The following is a 23,462-nucleotide window of genomic DNA, read 5'->3' as shown; positions in this document are numbered from 1 at the left end:
TAAGGAGTGGAGGTAGTGTCGTAGCGGCACAGAGTTTCGCCGCCGCTGGTGGTTTTCACCAAAACTGGAAGGTGCAGACAGAGGTGGCGCCACGAACAGGGGTATTGCGTACAGGAGGAAAGAAATGGAGAAATAGGGAAGAAAGAAAAGGAAGAAGGGAGGAGGGAGGGTTAGCGACGGTGGTCGCCGGCGGTAGGGACGGACGGACGGACGGAAGGTTGGTGTGGAGGTCTGCGGGCATGGCTTCTCACCTGGCCGGCGTTCATTAATTTGCCCGGAGATGTGGCTAGGGACGACCTTGGTGCAATTTTTACAAAGTCGGGGATATAAATGGTGCAATTGGTAAGTCAGGGACTAAATTGGTGCAAACCGTGAATCTCAGGGACCACTTTGGGGTTTAACTCGCGGGGCTGCAACTCACGTCGGCGACGCTGACAGTTGCAGGTCACGGATGTTCGGCCACGTAAGGAGTGACGGAAGTTCTTCCGGCGAGAGCGTTGGCGCGAGGAGGTAGAGCGCGACAGTTCCGGTCAGCAGGAACGGAAGCCACACGTCGCGCAGAAATAAAGCGGTAGGACGCAGGTTGCTGCGCACACGGCGGGACGGCGGAGAAAGGGGATTTTTCTGCGGAACAAACAATGGGGGGTTTTTGGAGGGTAGGTAATGGTGGGTGATGAAGGGTTAATGTGAAAGAATTTATGGTAAATTGGGAGTAAATATCACAAAAAACAACTAGAAATTAGGGATAATAATGTTTATAATGGGCCAAATAAACAGTCCATTGTATATATTGTATAGATACTTCATTGTCTCCCTAACAGGACTCAATTAAAACATATTTAAAACATTATGTACAAAACTAAAAAAAATAAAACATTAAGAATATTTTTAAAAATTTTAGAAACAAAATATATACTTTACACTAATTATATTTTGGAGACCTTAAATAATATTAATTAATTATCACTTCACTCATCATTCTAATGTAAAAATATTCTTCAGAAGTATAAAGGTTGCTCAAAAGCAGCGTTGACAATGTTACATTCATGGCCAGATCGTTAATTTGGAGGTAGTCATTTTCCACGTGCACCATTCTTTCTCCACATTTCTTACCCACACCTAACACCAACCTAACCCAAAACTATTATTTTTTATCAAAACCTTACATGTGGCTTAAATTTGAAACCTCCAAATAGCTCATTCCCTTTTGAAATTTGCCAAGAGGAGGAGGAAACCATGGAAAACGCCTTACTACTATGCCCATGAACAAGAGCCATTTAGTTTGATTTTCAAATACAATGCTCAACAACAAAGAGTTTAATAACATCCTTTGGAGCTTGGTCAAGGAAGACTATTCTAATTTCTAAGAATAAGGAGTGAAGGAAAGGAATTACAAGAGAAACTTATATGTAGCATAATATTTCTATGTTGGAAAATATAAAAGTTAAAAGTAGGAATCAACATATGTTTCAGAAACAAACAATCAATCCAATAAATACTATACAATCAGTTGAAATATTAGAATCAGAGTTCCTAAAACCAAATAAAACCAAGGAGACAACAAAGGTAACAGCAACACAAGACAAGAGAGAAAGAGTTAGCTGGAGACCACCTCTTAAAGAATGGTTGAAAGTAAACACAAATGCAGCTTGAAGGTATCAGCAACTAAGGCTGTAGGAAACAGAAGCAGCTTAGCTGAAGAGTAGAATGAGAGACATGAAGAATGGTGAAGAGTGAGAGATAGAGAGAAGAAGGTTCTGTTATTGAACAGAGTGATCAATCAAATCAATAGTTGAGATACAAGGGAAGTGCAGCAGCTATTTGTAGCTGGGGGTGGTTCTTCTAGAAGCTTCAGTAACAGCTAGTTAGCTAGGAGTAACTGACTAACTGAAACACTAACTACACTAACTAATTGCAACTGACACTAACTACACAATATACACGTGCTCCTATCATCATCTCTAGTTTTCTTTTCTCTTGTTTTCTGGAACATATACTTCTTGCTCCCTGGACATTTGTGTGACTTCAGTTACTCTCAATCTGTCTCTGAAGTGTAGGAACGCCTCAGAAGGGATTGGCTTTGTGAGGATATTAGCTACTTGGACTGTTCCAGGGATATGGTGTACTGTTATATCCTTGCTGTTGACATGATCTCTCACAAAGTGGAGATCAATTTCGAAATGTTTTGACTTGGAGTGCAGGATGGGGTTTGCAGCTAGTAGCACTGTGCTTTGGTTGTCACAGTACAGCAAGGGAGCCTCCTCTGGTGGGAATTGTAGTTCACACAGCAAGTTCTTCACCCAAATCAGTTCGGCTGTCAAGTCTGCCATGCTTCTGTATTCTACCTCAGTGCTGGATCTTGCCACTGCCGTTTGCTTCTTTGAGGCCCAGGACACTAAGTTTGATCCTAGAAAGACACAGTATCCACTGGTAGATTTCCTATCGTCAGGATCTCCAGCCCAATCCGAATCACAATAGGCAGTGATTCTCATTGAGCTCTGACTTCCATGTTCCTTCTTTAGTTGCAGTCCAAAGTTTGCTGTTCCATTTAAGTATCGAAGCACTCTCTTCACCATTTTCCAGTGACTTTCCAAAGGGGATTGGACAAACTGAGCTAGTTTGTGCACACTATAGGATATCTCAGGCCTTGTTACAGTCAAGTATTGTAGGCTGCCTACTATAGACCTGTAGAGTGCAGGATCATCGAACTTGGCACCTCCACAAGCTGATAATTTGACAGTGGATGGCAGAGGAGTGTGGCAGGGGCTGCAGCCTACCATGTTGGCCTTTCCCATTAGCTCTTTTATATACTTCTGTTGGGTGAGTATTAGATCACCATTGGTTGTTTTTGATACTTGAATTCCAAGAAAATAGTGCAGGCTTCCCATGTCTTTTAGAGAGAACTTGGCATTCAGCTGCTTTATAACATGTTTGATTGTATCTTCAGATTCTCCTGTGACTATTATGTCATCTACATAAACCAGCACAAACGTTTTTGCTCCATTGAGATTGCTCACGAATACAGACACATCAGACTTGATGGATTTGAAACCAATATCTCTCAGCCTAGTGGCCAGTTTGCAATACCATTCCCTTGGTGCTTGCTTTAGGCCATAAAGGGCTTTTGTCAGTTTGCACACTAGAGAGTCACCCTTTTCATATCCTTGAGGCTGTTTCATGTACACCTCTTCCATCAAATCACCATGTAGGAAGGCATTGTTAACATCAAGTTGCCTTATTGGCCAAGAGTTTGCCAAGGCAATGGACAGAATTATTCTTATTGAGGTAGCTTTCACTACAGGGCTATAGGTTTCTGTGAAGTCAAAGCCTGGCCTTTGAGAATAGCCCTGAGCAACTAACCTTGCTTTGTATCTTTGGAGGGATCCATCGGAGTTATATTTTGCTCTGAAGACCCACTTACTTCCTATGGCTTTTCTGTTTGGTGGTAGCTGAACTAACTTCCATGTGTTGTTCTTCATCAAGGCCTCATATTCTAGATCCATTGCTGCTTTCCATTCTGGTCTGCTGAGAGCTTGTTTCACACTCCTTGGTTCCACACTTGCTTGAAAGACTCTTGGCTTAACTATGCCTGCCTTGCTTCTGGTTGTCATGGGATGAGTATTTGTTGTTGCTAGTATTGGAGGAGGTGGTTCAGAACTTGTGAGTACAGTTTCTATGTCATTGATTGGAATTAGAGTTCGGGTTGAGGACACTGCTACTGGCATTTGAGGACTGCTTACTGGTTGTGGTTGAGGAATTGTTGGCTGCTGTGTAGTAGCTGCCACTGTTGATTGCTGAACACTTAAGGGCAATGATCTTGATGAGTTGGTTGGACTTAATTGAGGTGTTGAGATTGGTGACACAGTTGTTGGTGTGGATACTGGTGTTGGCTGAATTATTGAGGCTGAGGCTGGGAGTTTTGGAATGATTGGTAGCTGTGATGTTGTTTGATTAGCTGACTCTACTGATGACTGTCTTTGTTGATTGAGCTCTTTGAAAGGGAATCTGTTTTCAATGAATACCACATCTCTAGTGATTATTATCTTTCCAGCCTGAGTTAGGCATTTGTAGCCCTTGTGAGTAGTGCTGTAGCCAATGAAAGTGCAAGGTGAGGATCTGAACTCCAATTTGTGTTTGTTATAAGGCCTTTGATGAGGAAAACAAAGGCATCCAAAGACTTTGAGGTCTGTATAAGGTGGCTTTTTGCCAAACAGCTTTTCTGTTGGGGACATTCCATCAAGCACTGGTGTTGGCAACACATTGATTAATTTTGCAGCTGTACTGAATGCTTCTCCCCAGAATTTGGTTGGCATGGAGGCACCAGCCAAGAGTGTGAGGCCCATTTCAACTATATGTCTGTGCTTTCTTTCTGCAGATCCATTTTGTTGATGTACATGGGGACAGGAGAATCTGTGTTGAACCCCTCTTTCTCTTAGGACCTTTGCTAAGCTAACATATTCAGCAGCATTGTCAGATTGTAATATCTTTAGTTTTGTGTTTAATTGCAATTCAATCATTTGTTGGAAGTGATCAAAAACTGATTTTAGTTGAGCTCGAGATTTAATGAGATATAGCCAGGTAAACCTTGAAAATGCATCAATGAAAATTATAAAATACCAATTTCCAGAGCTATCTGCCTGGGGTGCAGGTCCCCAAATATCAGAGTAGACAAGTTCTAAGGGTGAGTTGTATATTGTATATGAAGGGGAGAAGGGTAATTGGTGTGACTTTCCAATACAACAAGCTTCACATGTTTCTTTATTAGATGGAAAAGAGAGATTACAGGACTTTAATACTTTTGACACTACATTTTGATTTGCATGTCCTAATCTTGCATGCCAAATCAGAAAATTATTAGACTGCATTAAGGAAGAAGTATAAGCAGAAGGAGGTGTGTTTGCAGCTGTGATGTTTCCAAATTTATAGAGGCCTCTATCAACATTCCCTTGAAGCAACAATTCTCTAGTTCCCTGTGATTTGATGCAGCATTTGTCAGCATAGAATTCAAAAAAGACTCTATTGTCACAACAGAATTGATTAACACTCATCAAATTCTTTGTGATTTCTGGAACATGAAGCAGTTTAGTTAATGTAAGTAACCTGGAGCTCAAATCAGTTTTAAAGCACATTTTACCAACATTATGAATATGCAAACCTGATCCATCTCCAATGACAACTTGCTCATTCCCAGTGTATGCTTCTTTTTCCATGAGATTTTGTGCATCGTGAGTAATGTGATGTGTGGCTCCAGAGTCAGGATACCAATTTGGATCTTGTACAGTGGAGGCTGTTGCCAGAACGTTAGTGTAGTTAGCCTTTGGTTGAGTAATCTGACTGCTGCTTCCCTGCACATCATCCTTGTCATACCTATACCAGCAAAATCTTGCTGTGTGGCCAATTCTATCGCATACTTGGCATTGTGGTCTTCCACTTCCCTGCATCATTCTTCCTCGATTGTACTGTCCTCTATTGTAGTCACCATGATTATTGTATTCTTGTGTGAACCTTCCTGCATCTTGAGTCATTCTTTCTGAGTCATATGTGCCTCTGCCGTTTCCTCTGAATGTTCTTCCTGATCTGCCTCGAAAATTGCCTCTAAAGTTTCCTCTTGCAGTTGAATTTTGGGGATAGAGTTGGTTCTGGTTGAATTGTGAGTGCTGAGCTATATTGGCTTGTACAAAGGGTTCTGACTTTCTGAATTTTGCTAACATGCTTTCATGAGCTAGCAATAGAGCTTCTAATTCTCCTACTGTTATGCTGGTTGATCTTGCTAGAACTGAGGTCATCACGTTTCCATATTCTTCAGTTAGACCGTGTAGAATTGCATTGACATGATCGCTCTCTTTCATTGACTCTCCTACAGAAGCCAATGCATCCATAGTGCTCTTTATTGCTAAAACATACTCAGTGACAGAGCTACCTATCTGAATCGTGCTTAACTGGTTCTTCAATTGCATTACTTTGGCCTTGATTTGGGATGAGAAATGATCTTCTAACCTTCTCCAGATCTGATGTGTGAGTGTACACCCAACCATTCTTGTGGTGAATGGTGTTGACATGGAAGCCAGCAGCCATGATTTCAGAAGCGCATCCTGCCGCTTCCACTTCTGAAATTCTGGATTTATAGCACCATTGGGAAGATGAATTTGGGGAATGTCTTCTCCAGTGAGATGGCTCAGCATGTTGTTTCCTTCAATTGTTGACTCTGCTTGATCCTTCCATTGCAAGTAGTTGTTTTCATCCAGCTTCATGGATATAGGAGTCGCTACAAAGTTTTGAGCCATGATTCTTGCCTGATCTATGATTCTTGACTGATCTTGATTCTGATTTGGTTGTTCACGGAAGCTATGGAGCCAAGAGCTCTGATACCATGAAGGTATCAGCAACTAAGGCTGTAGGAAACAGAAGCAGCTTAGCTGAAGAGTAGAATGAGAGACATGAAGAATGGTGAAGAGTGAGAGATAGAGAGAAGAAGGTTCTGTTATTGAACAGAGTGATCAATCAAATCAATAGTTGAGATACAAGGGAAGTGCAACAGCTATTTGTAGCTGGGGGTGGTTCTTCTAGAAGCTTCAGTAACAGCTAGTTAGCTAGGAGTAACTGACTAACTGAAACACTAACTACACTAACTAATTGCAACTGACACTAACTAATTGCAGCTGATCATAACTACACAATATACACGTGCTCCTATCACAGCTTTTAGAAGCTCAAATAGAGATGAAGCAATAGCTTATGTTGTTAGAGACTCGAAAGGATCAATATTAAAAGGACATACGCAAAAGAATCTTAAGGGTCCAGCTTCAATAAAGAACTGGCTACTGCTTGTGCAACTTCTATATTCCCTTACATCTTGCAATTGCTAAGTAAAGTTCTCCAAATTACATCATCAGTTTCAAAAGGCATGCTTTGAATAAGCTTCAATGCTTCTTTTACTTGTTCGGACCTCCCCAAAAAGTTTACCATACATGAATAATCTACACATATAGATCTAAACCATAGTGGTTTTGCATTTTTCAGAAGTAATGGAGTCTTTTGTCCACATAACCCATATGCGCACAAGCTTTGAAGACTAAAATAAAAATTGTATGATTCGGTTTCATATTTAAAAGTTGTATATCCTCAAATAATTTAATTACATCCCCTTCAAGACCATGTTATGTATATGCATAAACCATAGCACTCCAAGTCGCATACTCTTTCTTAGGTGTCTTCTCAAACATTGTTAATGACCATATTTATTATTCAATACTAAATATTTTTTTTCTATAATATTTGTATAATAATTAATAGATAAAAAAAATATGATACATATCAAATTTTGTTAATGTTTAAATTAAATAAATTATATTTTTAACTGCGAAACAATTTTTTATTTTATTTAGAATATCATTCTTTTATAATAGATAATTATATAATTATTTCTTTAATTACATCTAAGTGAATGACTTTTAATTATTCTTAAAGTTAATAATAAATTATCTAATATAATTTAAATACATTAATTTATAATTTAAAATTATACGCTATTTTATTTAAAATAATAGATTCTAAATATCAATATTAAAATTTAAAAATTATTAGTTCAAACTACGTCCAACTATTACATTTAAAATAAATTTAAATAGATCCAAAAATAATAATCAATCGTCGTTGTATTTTCAGATTGAGATTTTTTATTTATTAGAATTAAATTATAAATTTTTCTTTAAACAGATCATTTTTTTTTGTACAAAAAATAGCTGATTTTAGTAAATAAAAAAGATTTTTCTTAAACAGATCATTTTTTTTGCACAAAAGATAGCTGATTTTAGTAAATGAAAAAGATAAATACATAACTATTTATATTGGACCAGGAAAAAAAATAGAAACCATAATAATTTATTGAAGTTTGTCCACTTACTTGCAAGGCCCAAACATAAAAAATATCTTTTGGGCAACGTAATTACAAGTCTATCCTGTATTAAACTTATGCAAATTATTGCGCTCCACACCAGTCTAATGAACGTCAGAACCGAACTGGTGTAAGGTTATTGGATCACTGGATCATTGGTTCAATCAGTGAGTTACTAGTCGAACTGGTTAACCTGGTATAATTAAATAATTATATAAAATTTAATTATCTTTATTATAAGTACTTTTATTTTATTTTTATAAAAATAATTATCATTTTTAAATTTTAATACTTTATTAATTAGTTCATATTTATTGTATTATTATATTATTATAGGTGAAAACTCACATACAGTTGTTTTTATGTGAAGTTGATATTTAAGAACTGTTAGATGATTTGATAAGTTTGACTAAATATCATCTAAAATTTTTTAACTATTAACTTCATATGAAAACAACTGCATGTGAGTCTTACCTATTATTATATACTACAAGTATTTATTGAAAAAATAATATTAATAGATATCATATAATCATAAAAAAAATTGTGATTAATAAAATTTTTTTGTTTATCTTTTTAATTTGTATATATTTAATGAAATTTATAGTTAAATAAAATATAATTAATTTTAAAATAAGTGACTTTAGAATTAAAATAAATTGAATATAAGTAAAATAAACTATTATTATATATACTATAATTTGTCTATTTAATAATAAAAAACATCCCAACATAATAGTATGATCATCTTCCTTTTTTCATGCTACCATAAAACTTTCTATATATATAGTGTTGAATCCCTTGTCTGCATCTGCAATATATTCTCAAGGCTTGTGACATGTTTTAACGTTTCTACGTTTTTTAGTATTTACTTATTTACTATCAGATTTCCTTTTTATATTATTGTTATGATTTCTTTTTTATTCCGAATATGTAGTATAAGACTTTAGTTGCGCTGTCAAATAGCAATAGTAGCAGATATTCTTTAAAAAAATTGTCGTAGCTAAAAAATTAAACTTAACATTGATAAAATGACAATGTAATATAATCAAATTCATCTTTTTTAATAATTGTTTAATTAAGTAGTAGTAGGTGCAAGATTTTTTTTTTCTTTGATTAAACTGCAAATATATAACAAGTAACAATAATAATACCACCTACAAATATAATTGCGCGTGTGTATTTTAGGTTCATAATATTCTTTGTATTTGAAACTACAATAATTTGTTGTTTTCTAATTAAATAACGTGGCATATATATAATCAAAACAGGCAAATTTAAGTTGTCTCTCTCACATATATAAACAGGCAAATATCTTAGACAAGTTAACAATAATGTGATGATTATTTATCGTTCATATATATAATTGCCATTTAAAATACGGCCAAAAAAGCTTACACAGTTACACATGTTTAATTTCTTTTTTTCACTTCTCTCTCTTTCCGTATATCATTTTTAAAAGTCGGATTGGTTCAGATTTTGAAAAAAAAAACAGAAACGATTAAATTTTAATTGATTCGGATTGGTTTGGATTTGTGATTTTTAGTGAGTAAATTCAAACCGATTAAAACCAGATAGATTAGTTCAAGTAATTGAGTAGGGGTGGTAATGGATAGGGTAGAGTTTGGATCTAATCCTAACTCTACCCGCAGGTTGAGAATATCTCAATCCTAACCTTACCTACTTTTAATCCACGAATACCCGACTCTACTCGCGGATTATAGAAAAGATACACTATTATTATATAACTTGATAATAATTTAAAATAGAACTGACTTTTATGTAAAAAAAAATATTAAATTAACAATTAATGATTTTTTTTAGTGGCTAAGGATCTTTTACATTTAATGAGAGGTCTTTGATTCAACATCCACTTAAAACATATTTTTATATAAGTATATAATATATACATATATAGAGTGCGGGTTGGTCGGGTAGGGTTGAGGCTCAACCCGCACTCTACCCTACCTGCATGAGAACCCTACCCACTACAGATCGGATTGGCAACCCTACGCGACCGAATGGGATTGGATTGGGTACCCGCAGATAGGATACATATTGCCACCCCTATAATTGAGTATCCGACTAAATTTTTTTTTAGAAAAACTTAAAAAAATCATCTAAATATTATAAATATATAATAATAGTAATTAAAAAAAATAATACATGATCGTTTCAAACTTAAATAATTATGATAATTTAGAAGACTTTAGGGTCACAAAATAAATTTGTATATATATTATTAGATTATTTTTTAATTAATATCAAATTAATTGAGTAATCGGGTTCTATAATTTCAGAATCAATAACCGAACCAATTAAAATATTCAATTACCCATCGAATCTAAAACCAGTATAATTAAATTGGGTTAATTTTGGACAAATAATCTAATTATCCGTACTTGTGAACATCTCTATTTGTATATCAGATCAAAATTTACTTTATTAACACTAAATTTTGAACTAATTATTCACTTAACCTTCAATCTAACTCTTCTATTATTATATATTTTTACGTATCCATACGATTGAGTTTTTGAATTTTTAAAATAATGTAAAGTAATTCGAATCATTGCTATTTGATTCGGATCTAATCTAAAAAAATCGAGACATTTTGAATTTTTTTGTTAACACGAACAAAGTAAAAAAAAAACCTTTAAAATTATTTTAATATTTGACTCCAAATATCACTATTACCCTAAACCTAAATCTTGTATAATTAGCAAAATTTAACTCTTTGGTTTGCCAAAATAAAAAATACCATAGACATAAAAATAGAGTAATATATATTAGGCTAATAATAATTAGCATTATATTATCTATTCTTATTCTTAATATATAAAAGTAGGTACATAGGTTTACCCACATTGCTTCTAAGTTATTTCTCTTCTTCTACTAACGCCATGTCAGCACTAATGCTTACTTGGCAAAATTTTAGAATCCACCACTCAAATCTTGTCAAATTAACTTTTATTTTCACATAAAAAAAATACAAAAAACAACTAAAAAACACAATAAAAACCAACAAATTAACTTTTTTCAAATCAATCCTTATTTCTAAAACAACAAAAACACAAATTAACATTTACCCTAACAAAAAGCTCACAAAACCAAAGAGCTTATTACCTTTCTCAAACCCTCATCCTCTTAGCACCTCTCCGTACCAAGATCCTATTTCCTCAATCCTCTTCCGGTTCCATCCTATTTCTTCCGTTCTCTTCCGGTCCATGAATCATTTTTTTTCCTCAAAACAAATTGTACATCGCGATGTCCATCTCCGGCGGAGCCGCATTGCATAAATTGCAGAAATAGAGCAAACTTCATTCCTCCTCTTGCGGTTTCCCTGCCAGAGCTGGATTCTGGGTCTCAGACCAACGTCACCATTCAGCGCCGCCAACGTAAGAAATTTGTCTCAGGTATCTTCCTAAAGATTTTCAACTTTGCCATTTACTCTTCTCATTGTTCAATTTCATTTTCAATAGCCCTATTTATTTGTTATAAATAATAACATTTTTAATTGTGAACTCATTGCAAGTAGCACAAGTTTATGTATTCCTCTTTTGTAAACGGTTCTCCAGAGCTCGATTCTGGGTCTCAGACCAACGTCACCATTCGGCGCCGCCAACGTAGGAAATTTGTCTCAGGTATCTTTCTAAAGATTTTCAACTTTGCCGTTTACTCTTCTCATTGTTCAATATCATTTTCAATAGCCATATTTATTTGTTATAAATAATAATATTTTAATTGTGAACTCATTGCAAGTAGCACAAGTTTATGTATTCCTCTTTTGTAAACGGTTTTGTCCAACGCTCACACCCAAAATTAATGTGCATTTAAAATTATTGCTCCCTATATACTATCGATTGCAATATTTCATCATCAAATTATAAATTGTTATTTTACATGTGGAGTACTTCTTCCACAATTTACATTTACGTGTTTCTCTTTTTCAAATTGTTATTCCACATGTGCAGTATTGCTTCCACAATTTACTTAGAATTGATTATCATTCTTTGACATGTCTTATTCTCTTTGTTGTAGAAGGATTTGCAGTGGTAATAACAGACCCGAAAAGTTAATACCCAAAATTGTTAGATGAAAATCAACCAATCACTATTTAGTAAAATGTTTTAAAAAAATTAAAACAAAAAACTCTTATCTATTATTATTCAATTGAAACATCAAGTACTAATTAAATGCAATAAACATACATTAAAAGTGTCATAATAATAATAATTATAAAAATTTCAGTTACAAATATTCAAATTCTACAACTTATACATATTAAGACTCTTACTACTCTTCATTTCTTAATCTCTTATACTAATTGTCAAAAATTCCTTAAATTTAATATAACATTTTTATATATTTTTCATTCTCATTCATTTATTTTTTTCATTATTTACAAACAAAAAAACCGCAAGAAAAGACAAAGTGTAGCCATTAATGCAAATCAAAAAATGAAAAAAAATACAGTTTTGTATAACTCTAATATAAATAACCTTTGTCTTTCTTAAAAATAAATAAATTCAAAATCTATAATTCTCTAAAATATTTTTAATATAACATTTATTAAAATATACTATATAGTATAAATAATCTACCTCTCCGCGCATTGCGCGGATCTCACTCTAGTTTAACTTAATATTAGAATAAGACCCGTGCAATGGACGGGCTATTTACCAAATTCAAGTTACTTTCTTACTATGCATGGTCCGAAATAAAAAAACAAATACAAATTCATATAACAACCTAAATAAAAAACTATATAAAGCAATTGAATTGAGATAGAAATGCTTGTATAAAAAATTAAATTTAGTGAGGTCAAGATATTTTATAGACAAATTGTATTTAATTTGTTAGGTAATATTAACTATTTGAGATTTAATCATTCGGAACCAACATTTTTATCATTGTCAACTTTAGTAATTGTAAACTAACCCTGATCAACGTAAATTCATTATATTTTTAACAATTAAAGAGATATTTAAATAAATTTGATCAAAAATATTATAAAATCAGATTAGAAAATTGAGATAGTAATTCTAAAATCAATAATAACTAATTAAAACAATATTAGTACATCAAATCTTATATATGAACACCTATATCTAATATATATCCCGGAGATATTTAAGTTTTAGTGAAAAATCAATAACAACTTTGATTCCAACTTGTAAAAATAGACATCATAGTTGTACACTTTCACACCATCAGCTATTGTTGTAAGTCTTTTTTTCCTTTATATGTGTGCACTCCAACAACTATTTATACTTCCGATCACCTTTGTCTACACAAATGTCATAAACCTACAAAGTAATAAAATAAAATCAACAATAATTATCCTATATTGATTTACAATCTGAATTTGGAATCTATCGAAAAACAGTAACTCTGAAAAACAGTAACTCTAGTCTCTAAACTAAGAGATATACCTTAAAAGCACAACCATCTCTTTTAAACTTCCTGTGTTTTCTCAAGAGTACTTTAGGGAGATTTGATCTGATTCATTCTCAATTGCATCTATCAGTTATAGGAAGAACTTGCACCATGATTCCAGTCAAAAAACGATAATGCCTTAGGGAATGAGATGAGATGAGATGAACAAACAGTACCAGTCAAAATATAAAAAAATGATACTCAAGACATGAACACAATTGAACAAAACAAAAAAGATACAATTTACAAATTCAAAGTTATGAACATTACATCTTCATAACTTTGCAAGATATAATCCTTAGGCAAGTCAACTTGAGAAGCAGACTGAAAAAACAATATTTGTAGGAAGAGACTAACGTGTTTATCGATTAAAACAACCGTCAACAATGCTACATGAATACATGTTTAAATTCAAAGTGAGGCAACATATAAGTGGCAATGGTGTTAATGGCAACTAAACCATTAACCATATATGATCTCCAAGTTAAAATTGAAAACATATGCAGTTTGAAGCACAAGCTTATTCATGATGATGAATTGAATATTCCACATATGAAAACATCATTCATTTACTTTTTATCTTCTGGTTTCAGCTTTACACCAATATGCCTCATATCAAAAATAATTAAGTCAACTTCAAATCGCATATAAGTCAGAAAAATATCTACATGTGATTATCCAAAGAGTCCTTTCCTAATCTTACACAGGTCTCTATTATGAGACAAAAGTCACAGGATCAAGCTCTATCAAAATATTATGATAGGGACATGAATATAATTTAATTTCCATAACATACATCCTTTACCCAAACTATAGCAGCATCAAATCTTATAAAAGAAGATCACATAGTCGAGCCATCGCTTCCAAAAGAAATCACTTTAATATATGATTTGTACTTAATATCTTTAATATAGTGTGTTAAAGATCCTAAGAACATACAATGACTCGGATGATTTATTTACCTCTATAAAATCTCCCTAAAAATGATTTGTATACATTAAAAGAATTCACCAGTAAGGAACAATTTTTAGTATACAATTTCTATCAATGTTTTGCAATTTCCTTTTTCATCATGCATGAATATTATCTGGTTCGGTCCATGAATCTATTCTTTAACTGATATGATCATTGTGATATGATCATCCATCTATATATACCTAAAAAATGTGATTCTTAGTGTGTAATCTATATCTATTCTCTTCTTCCCTCCATTGCATATATATCATTATGAAATTATGCTAATAATTGTGTACTAAGTGATTATCAGACCGAAACACCAAGTCATAGAGAATAGAGCACACCTCTGACTTTTGGATAATAAAAACAAAGTACATCATGTTCAATATTTTATCCAAAAAATGTTTACCTAGCCAATTCAGCTGAGGGTGTCACTTGATTGGCCTCACTCGGGGCTTCTTGCCTTTTCTGACTTGCCTCTTATGTAATTTCTGAAACAATAGCATAGCACGATTGATCAAGTTTATCCGTCATGTCTGGCTGTGATACAGTTGGCGGGAAACTCCAGGTGGGGAGGTCAACTCACTTACATAATATAGTATCTCCTGGATTAAGGGAGACTATACCCTGTGCAATGACTTTTCCGCTTTTGCATCTACCATTACTGGCAATAAAGCCTCCATCCAGTAGATCTTAAGTTAGGATTCTCGAATGGGGAGAGCTACTCCTGGAAGACTAAGACTGCTATTATCAATATAAAGCATAGATACATTAGAACTCGCTCTTCTCTAAGACCATCTCAAGGTCCTCTATTTCCAGCTAAAGGAAATAGAGAGTCTAAACCCTTGTCCGTTTCTCTCCCTGCTTGCCTCACCTAAAAAGCCTAAAAAGGCAGGAGGCTTAGCTACTAGTCCGAAAGCCAGAAGCCGAAGGAAAATGAGACTCGCTAAGACTAGGAAAAGAGCAGCTAGCTAACTAGCTGATAGAGATGGCAGAGCTCCTTTCTCACTAAGAGCAGCAAAGGCAAATACCACTACCTTGGCTCCCTCCCTTGCTGATAGAGCGCCATAAATTGGATGCAGGGGCCTAACCTAATAAGATTGGCGGGTAGGCCTGTTTCAGCCAAAGTTGATCGATGGCTCTGATGCCCATCCAATGCCCTAGGAATAGGATCTCCGAATAGTAACACGGTAAGGCCAAAGGAGCATTTGAATGACGTTTTTTGCTATTTACAACTAAAAAACCCTTTTGCTGGAGCGATCAAAATTTGATTATACCCCCATCTAACTTCACTCACTTGAAAGCTTGAAAGAGATATTCCCTCTAATAAGGCATTCATGAGCTTACCTGTAACCTGTAACTGGACTAACTTCGCCTCCCCCTAACTCTACTCTGGATAGCTTCTTGCGTGCTCAATTGACTTGAAAAGCAGATTCCTTGATAATAGGAAGAAAGCTTTGACTTCTAGGCTTTCTACTTTCTCTTCTCGCTCATTCCCGACTAATGGCAACCTTTACTAGTCCGGTATTATAGCTTTTTTGAACCTACTTCAATTTCAACCCTCATCAAATCCAGATACCAATCCAATGAGTTCGATGATATTTCCTAGAGCTTCCTGCTGTTCTTATTACAGCTTCCCCTCCATGTGCCCAGAGACTCTCGTTTTGCGAGAAGAATAATATAATAATTAAAAATGAGATTATTAGTAGCACAACAACTACATCATCTCCAAGGATCAATGGCACAAATTGAATGGTGAATATCTTAAGCAATATCATCTAAGCTGAAAATAAAATCATGACAATTGAATACACATAAAAGTTCAAATCAGAGGGAGAGGAACAACACAAAAGGCAAGAGAGAGCAATTTAAAACTTTCAGCAATAACACAAAATTAGGATGAATACATCTCTTATTACTCTGCCGCCTTCTTTGTACTTCTAAACTGCAATTGAGCAGCTACATCCAAGTTCATCATATCAAGGGCAAAAAGATGCGATTGAACTCTAACACACAGGCTAATGGAATTACTATAAAATTCAAGTTCATGATCTCTTCTCTAATATAATGCTAACAATCAATTAGTTAACCAAAAAATGTTTGTTTTACACATAGTGACCTTTTTTTCAAATTTCAATTAGTTAACTAAAAAATGTTTACTTTTCAAAATGGGGAAAAGGAAATCTATATAATTTTCAAGTTGTTATAGTTATAGAAAATAGTCAAGAGCATGGTTCAATAACTAAAAAACTGCCAACAAACCATAACATAGAACTGCAGCAGTGGTATATACCGAGTTCATAGAAATCGCAATGCAAACTAAAAATTGGAAAGCTACATTCATCATGCATGTATAACATAAGAAAAAGAAAATTAAAGCAAATAATTTATGAACTATTATTAGTATTATTGCTGCATATTCACAAAATATTGCATGTAATACATGACTTTAACCAATTGCGTTATCTAGGTGCCCTTGAGTCTTCAATATTTATATGTGGAATGAAACTTATTTTTAAAGGAAACTCAAAACCAAATATACAGAAGTTAGTTATGGAAGGAAAAGGAAGAACAAAATTAGTTAAATACATATAAACTTAGTTAAATATTAATGTTTGCCATCCAAAAAGTAAACTGAACAAATTAAAGAAGAGACAAAAGTCATATAATATAAATAAAAATAGGTAAAAAAAATAGCAATTAAGGCAGATGCATCATTCATACCGCTTTAGCAGGCGCAGCTTTAGCCAGAGTACCTTGCCAGCAAATTTCACACCTTGAGCTTTGCCAGGGAAGTTGTTCCTTAAAAAAGGAATCAAGTTTTCAAATTACTTATGTAAAAATTCTAACTTAGCAAAAACAAATAATCTATCTTATATTGGACTAAGAACACAACCAATAATTTCAATTAGAAACCACAAAGAAAGATATATTTTGCATATTCCAATTATTGAAAATCAATTCTTCTAGATTGTTGGTAACAGATGAAATTACTAAACTTATCTCTTCTTTCAAAGGAACCATGGACAACCCCAAAAGAAAAAGATTGCTTTCAACATGTTTTTTCTAAAATCAAACACATAAAAACACTAAGAATTAATCTCCATCTTTTCAACTACTTCTCTAGTCACAGGCTCATAACTAGTGAAAGTGTGAAACTACTGTTTTCTTTTAGTTCCCTTTAAACAAATGCTGTTTAATCCCAAATAATTTACAGGTACAATGAACATTAAAAATAAAAAAGATAAAACAATTATTCTAATAAAAATGTTAACATATTTTATACCAATCACTGATTGCTTTGATAGTTGACTTTTAATATATACATGGTATAAATCATAAATATGATATGAAAAAAAAGTAATTAATTTACTCAGATCATAATTCACTCGCCATCCGTCATCACCGCACTATTTTGCCAATTTCAAGAGGACCTTTTAGTCAAAACTATGGAAACCCAAAAATGCCCCTTTAGTAGAAGATAAGAGGGTCAAAGTGTGGTCCATGTCTTGGTCAACGAACTCAACACATGCTTTCAATTGCAGGACAGATTCGTCATTCACATTTTAAAAAAATTAAGAAATAAGGAAATTGCATAAATTAAAGAGCTATCATAAGCAAGGATCGAAATCCTCTCTACATTGCCTCACTATATAACAAATTGATGTTCTGTGAGACCCTCTTGTTCTTCTGCCTCCTCATCAAGCATGAAATTAATTTCTAGAACATATCCATCCCACTTCATCTCATTCACAAGTAGACAAATTTGCTCATATATCTCTTCAAATCTTGGATGTGCCTTGTCTCCCACAAGAAATGCATGTACCTCATTTCTTACTTCAATCCAGCTACAACCAGGCTCCTTCTTTAGCTTATAATTCTTCATTATATTTCTTACTTTTGCGACCTCACCCCACATTGCCGCATTAGCGTATACATTAGATAAAAGAACATATGCAGAAGAATCTTGTGGGTCCAGCTTCAATAAAGAACTGGATGCTACTTCTGCGACTTCTATATTCCTTTGCATCTTGCAATTGCTAAGCAAAGTTCTCCAAATTACATCATCAGCTTCAAAAGGCATGCTTTGAATAAGCTTCAATGCTTCGTTTACTTGTCTGAATCTCCCTAGAAGGTCTACCATACATGAATAATGCTCCATCTGTCGATCTAAACCATAGTGGTTTTGCATTTTTCGGAAGTAATGGAGCCCTCTGTCTAGATAACCCATATGCGCACAAGCTCTGAGGACTGAAATAAAAATTGTATGATTTGGTTTCACATTCAAAAGTTGCATATCCTCAAATAATTTAATGGCTTCTTCTCCAAGTACCATGATATGCATATTGACAAACCCATATTTTATGATATATTTTGTGCTTAATTTGAGTGATTTATTCAATCCTTCACCCACTTATTCATATTATTTGCATGGTTTTACTTTCCCTTCCTCATTATGTGATGTATGTGAAAAACATGTTTTCCTATGCTTTAAAATTAATTATTTTAATTACCTTTATTTCCATTCGATGTCGTGATTAGTGTGTTGAGTAGTTTCAGATCTTCTAAGGCAGTAATGACTTAAAGGATGGAAAGAAAACATACAAAAATGGAAGGAAAGCATAAAACTGAGTTTGTGAAGAAACTGGCATCCACGCGATCGCATGGGCGACGCGGACGCATGCCAAGCGCGGAGAAGCAGCAACGCGGCCGCATGACTAACGCGACCGCGCGCCTTGAGCAGAACAATATGACGTGGCCGCATGACTGATGCGACCGCGTGACAAGGAAAACTCCGAATGACGCGACCGCGTGACCCACGCGAACGCGTGACAGAGGCCACGCACCAGAAATTGTAGAAAACGCTCCCAGCGAATTCTGAAGCCCTTTTTGGCCCAAATCCAAGTCCAGAAGGCATAGACCAGAGGTTATGAAGTGGGAGAATGCATCCATTCAAAGAGAGTCTCCACTTTAGTTAGTTTTCATGATTTAGATTTAGTTTCGAGAGGGAGATTCTCTCCTCTCTCTTAGGATTAGGATTTAGGATTTCTCTTAGTTTTAGGAGTGACTCTCGATCCTAGGTTCAATGTTCTTTTACTTTATATTTATCTCTTACTTTCAGATACTTTAATGCTTATATTAGTTATGTTGCCTATTTGGCTTACGCTGCATTCATGTTACAGATTACTCTTTTGAATTAATGTTATTTGAGGTATTTCAGTTTAATATTGCTTTCTCTTATTTACATTATTGTTATTCCCATCTGAAGACATTTTTATTCCAGTAGATTTATTTTTCTTCTTTTGGTTTTGGTTAAGAAATCAGTAACTCAGGAGTTATCAAACTCAAACATGATTGATAATTGTTATCTTGTTAATTAAATTGAACTTCAATAATCCCAATCTTTTCTTAGGAAATAATTAGGATTCGAAGATCAAACCAATTAATCATTTGACCTTCCTTTATCTTAGTAAAGGTTAACAAAGTGGAATTAAGATTCAATTCTCATCATCATTGATAAGGGTAACTAGGATAGGACCTCTAATTTCTTATACCTTGCCAAAAGTTTATTTACAGTCATTTATTTATTTTACTTGCCATTTAAATTACTTGTTCTTCATTTACTTTAATTGCTAATTAAACCATTCGCTCCTCATTCTCAAAACCCCAATTTACAACCTCCATAACCAATAATAAGAACATACTTCCCTGCAGTTCCTTGAGAAGACGACCCGAGGTTTGAATACTTTGGTTATCAATTTATTTAGGGGTTTTTTACTTGTGACAACCAAAACATTTGTACGAAGGGATTTCTGTTGGTTTAGAGACTATATCTACAACGTGACTGTTTTTATGAAATTCTTTACCGGCAAAAATCCTAACGTCACATATGCACAAATCATAGCACTCCAAGTCACATAGTCCTTCTTAGGTGCCTTCTTAAACATTAGTCTGGAATCCTGCATATTTCTACACTTTGAATACATATCTACAAGAGTGCTAGCTATATACACATCTGAATGCAACTATAGCTTTAAGATTTGAGCATGAATTTGCTTTCCAAGTTCAACAGTAGCCAAATTAGCACAAATATCCAAAACTGTAGCATAGGTGAAATTGTCAGGTATGACACCCATTTCCAGCATCTGTGAAAAATGCTTTTGGGCATTTTCACTTTGCTTTTGCGATGAGAATCCTGAAAGTATTGAATTCCACGAAGCCATTGTTTGCCCCTCCAATATGTAATGAATCTTTTCAGCCTCCTCTAGCATTCCACACTTGCAATACATATCAACAAGGGAACTGCCAACAAAACTGTCTAACCCCAACTCTGACTTAATAATTTGTCCATGAATCTCCATACCATAGTTTAAAGCTTGTTGGGCAGCACATGCTTTTACAACACTACCATAAGTAAAATCATCTGGTTCCATTGTTGACCACAGTATTGAAATGAAGAGTAAAAGTGTTGTCTCTACTTCCTCATTTTGTTCATGAGCTAAAATAATTGCATTCCAAGAAACAACATCCCTCTTTTTCATCTCATCAAATATTAAACAAGATTCCATCAGACCTCCACATTTACCATACATGTCTAAAATAGCATTTGCAACACAGATAACAAATATTAAACCACATTTGATTGCTAATCCATGTAGTTGAATCCCGTCCAACCAGCTTTTGATTGCCGCACAAGCAGTCAAAGCACCAGACAAATTAATTTCATCAAAGCCAAGATATGACCTTTTTAAAGATTGAACATTTTCTAAAGCTTTAAGACCCTGGTCTTGACGAGCATATCCAACAATAATGGCATTATAAGATTGCCGAGTAGGATTGGGCAATGAGTTGAAAAGCTTTCGTGCATCGGACCTTCTGTTGCATTTTGAAAACATGTCCAAGGTGGCAGTTCCCACTATAGTATCATATTCAAAAGAAAATTTTAAAGCATGACCATGCAATTGTCTAGCTTCTTACACTTTGAATACATATCTACTAGAGCACTAGCCGTTACAATGTCATTATCGAAACCCATGCGACTTGCAAGGCAGTGCACTTGAAGACCTAAGCAATAGTCTCCAATACCTGAATATGCCTTTAGAACAACAGCAAAGGTAGCATAGTCATGTGGAATTCTTAGTGATCTCATCCTTTTAAAAATGTCAATCGCCTTTTGATCAGTGCCATTTTGTAAATAGCACACGAGAGTATAGAGTTCCAAGAAACCACATCTCTCTCTGGCATTAAATAAAAAAAGTACAGTGCAAACCCTATGTTCCCAATTCTAGCATAGCCAAACAACATGGTGTTCTATGAGATTATATCCCTTTTTGGCATTCTATCAAACACCTTGAATGCGTAGGTCATATTGGAACATTTACAGTAGAATTGAAGCAAACAATTGGTAACATAGATGCTGGGCACAAAAGTAGTTACTATCATTTGGGCATGGGCTTGATTTCCAGGATTGAGGACTCTAAGAGAGGAACATCTTTGAAAAATGTGGGAAAATGTTAATTTCTTGATGGGATTCATTAGAATAGTGAGGGAATATTGGAAATGGGCCACCGCTAGGGGAATCAAGACATCACCATTTGCGAAGTACCGCAGCGCCAAGTCTCATCGGAAGTCCACCGTGATTCTTTGGGGGCGTCATGGGTTTCTTTTATATGTTGCTTCTAGCGACGTACACGGGTGTTTGGACTGGGTTTACCTTCGTTAACATCGGGTTTAAAATGAACTATGATATATGTACACAAATAGAAATAATTAATAAATTAGTTATCCATATAGAATTTATGTTGACATATAAAATACAAACTGAAAATATGTGAAACTATACATGTATTTTTACAAAAATATATAGCGACTAATTTGGTGACTAGTTTTAGTATACACATAACATTTTTGGGTCTCAATATTCATCAAGTCGATTTTCTAAACCTTTATTCAACTCAAATCCGATAAAACCTATATACCATTAGGTCAAACCTATACGCTTATACCATATTTTTTTTGTCATACAACAAGATACAGTCGCACACATTACATGGATTCCTTTTTCCATTGCTGGCTAAAGCTAGATTCGAACTCAACTATGGCTCTTTGGGAGGTATATGATATGCCGCTTGAACCAAGCCTCCAACCAAAACTTATATTGAATCTAACCAAAGAATGAGTACAGTGACCCAATTTAGATTAAACCTGTCCAGGGTTGTCCCAAAAAACTGGGTCCTGTCCAATCCGAGTCCTGTACATAATCTACTTCTTTTGTGAAATTTTCCAAGGGAAGAGGAAACAATGGAGCACGGCTTGCTACTATGCCCATGGACAAAAGCCATTTGGTTTAGTTCACAAATACAATGTTCACCAACAAAGAGTTTGATAACATCTTTTGGAGCATGGTTAAGGGAGACTATTCTAAGAATAAGGAATGAAGGAAAGGAATTAAAAGAGAAACTTATATTTAGTCTAGGATTTCTATGTTGGATAATATGAAAAAATAGGAATCAACATATGTTTCAGAAACAAACAATCAATTCAACAAATACTATACAATTAGCCAAAACATTAGAGTCAGAGTTCCTAAAAACAAATAAAACCAAGGAGACAGCAAAGGTAACTAGGGATGGTAACGGATCTCATGAGAGCAAGGACATACCGCCTGCCCCGTCTCCATAATACATCCTGGTCTTCGCCCCGTCCACGCAACCGATAAGAGGGAACCCGTATCCGCCAGGGATAGGGGTCTCCACGTATATTAAATAAACAAAAATAAATCATGAAAAATTTAATAAAAAATAAAGATAATCCTCAATCGCGTTAGAAATCCACAAAAACATCAAACATTCAATTTCAATTTCCCTTAGCCACCGTGCATGAATACGTAATTAGTTGCATGAGAGTGCAGAATTGATTAATTAAAGCAAATACTATAGCTCCAATTAAACAATATGAGGCATAATCACAAGTAAGAATTTTCATCATTAAGACATAGACAACTACTAATATAAATTCCCATCAATCACAGAGATCACACAAATATAAAATCACAGAAATCACAACCTATAATAATTAACAAATGCTTCAAGGTAAATGAAAATCGAAGAAATCACAGAGACAAACTTACCGGAAGGAAGAGCAGCCAACGGCGAAGAGGCTGACCACAGCG

The 23,462-nt window shown here is 34.5% G+C and overlaps 1 long non-coding RNA gene and 1 pseudogene across 2 annotated transcripts; both read right to left on the bottom strand.

Moving 5' to 3' along the window:
• Positions 1–12,925: 12,925 nt before the first annotated feature.
• Positions 12,926–17,428, bottom strand: LOC112766939 (uncharacterized). Of its 2 annotated transcripts, XR_011874987.1 has the most exons (5): positions 17,290–17,428; positions 14,881–17,092; positions 14,700–14,781; positions 13,330–13,471; positions 12,926–13,203 (listed from the first exon to the last, which is right to left on the bottom strand). It is a non-coding gene; the product is annotated as an uncharacterized lncRNA (long non-coding RNA). The 2 variants fall into 2 exon arrangements; XR_003184632.3 differs by lacking the exon at positions 17,290–17,428 and having other exon boundaries at positions 14,881–17,249.
• A 511-nt stretch (positions 17,429–17,939) lies between these two features.
• Positions 17,940–21,826, bottom strand: LOC112766529 (pentatricopeptide repeat-containing protein At3g02330, mitochondrial-like; annotated as a pseudogene).
• Positions 21,827–23,462: the final 1,636 nt, after the last annotated feature.

This window comes from Arachis hypogaea, chromosome 17, assembly GCF_003086295.3.
Source record: "Arachis hypogaea cultivar Tifrunner chromosome 17, arahy.Tifrunner.gnm2.J5K5, whole genome shotgun sequence".
NCBI lineage: Eukaryota > Viridiplantae > Streptophyta > Magnoliopsida > Fabales > Fabaceae > Arachis > Arachis hypogaea.
The sequence above is the reverse complement of the archived record's forward strand: the minus strand, read 5'-3'. Positions and strand labels throughout refer to the sequence as shown.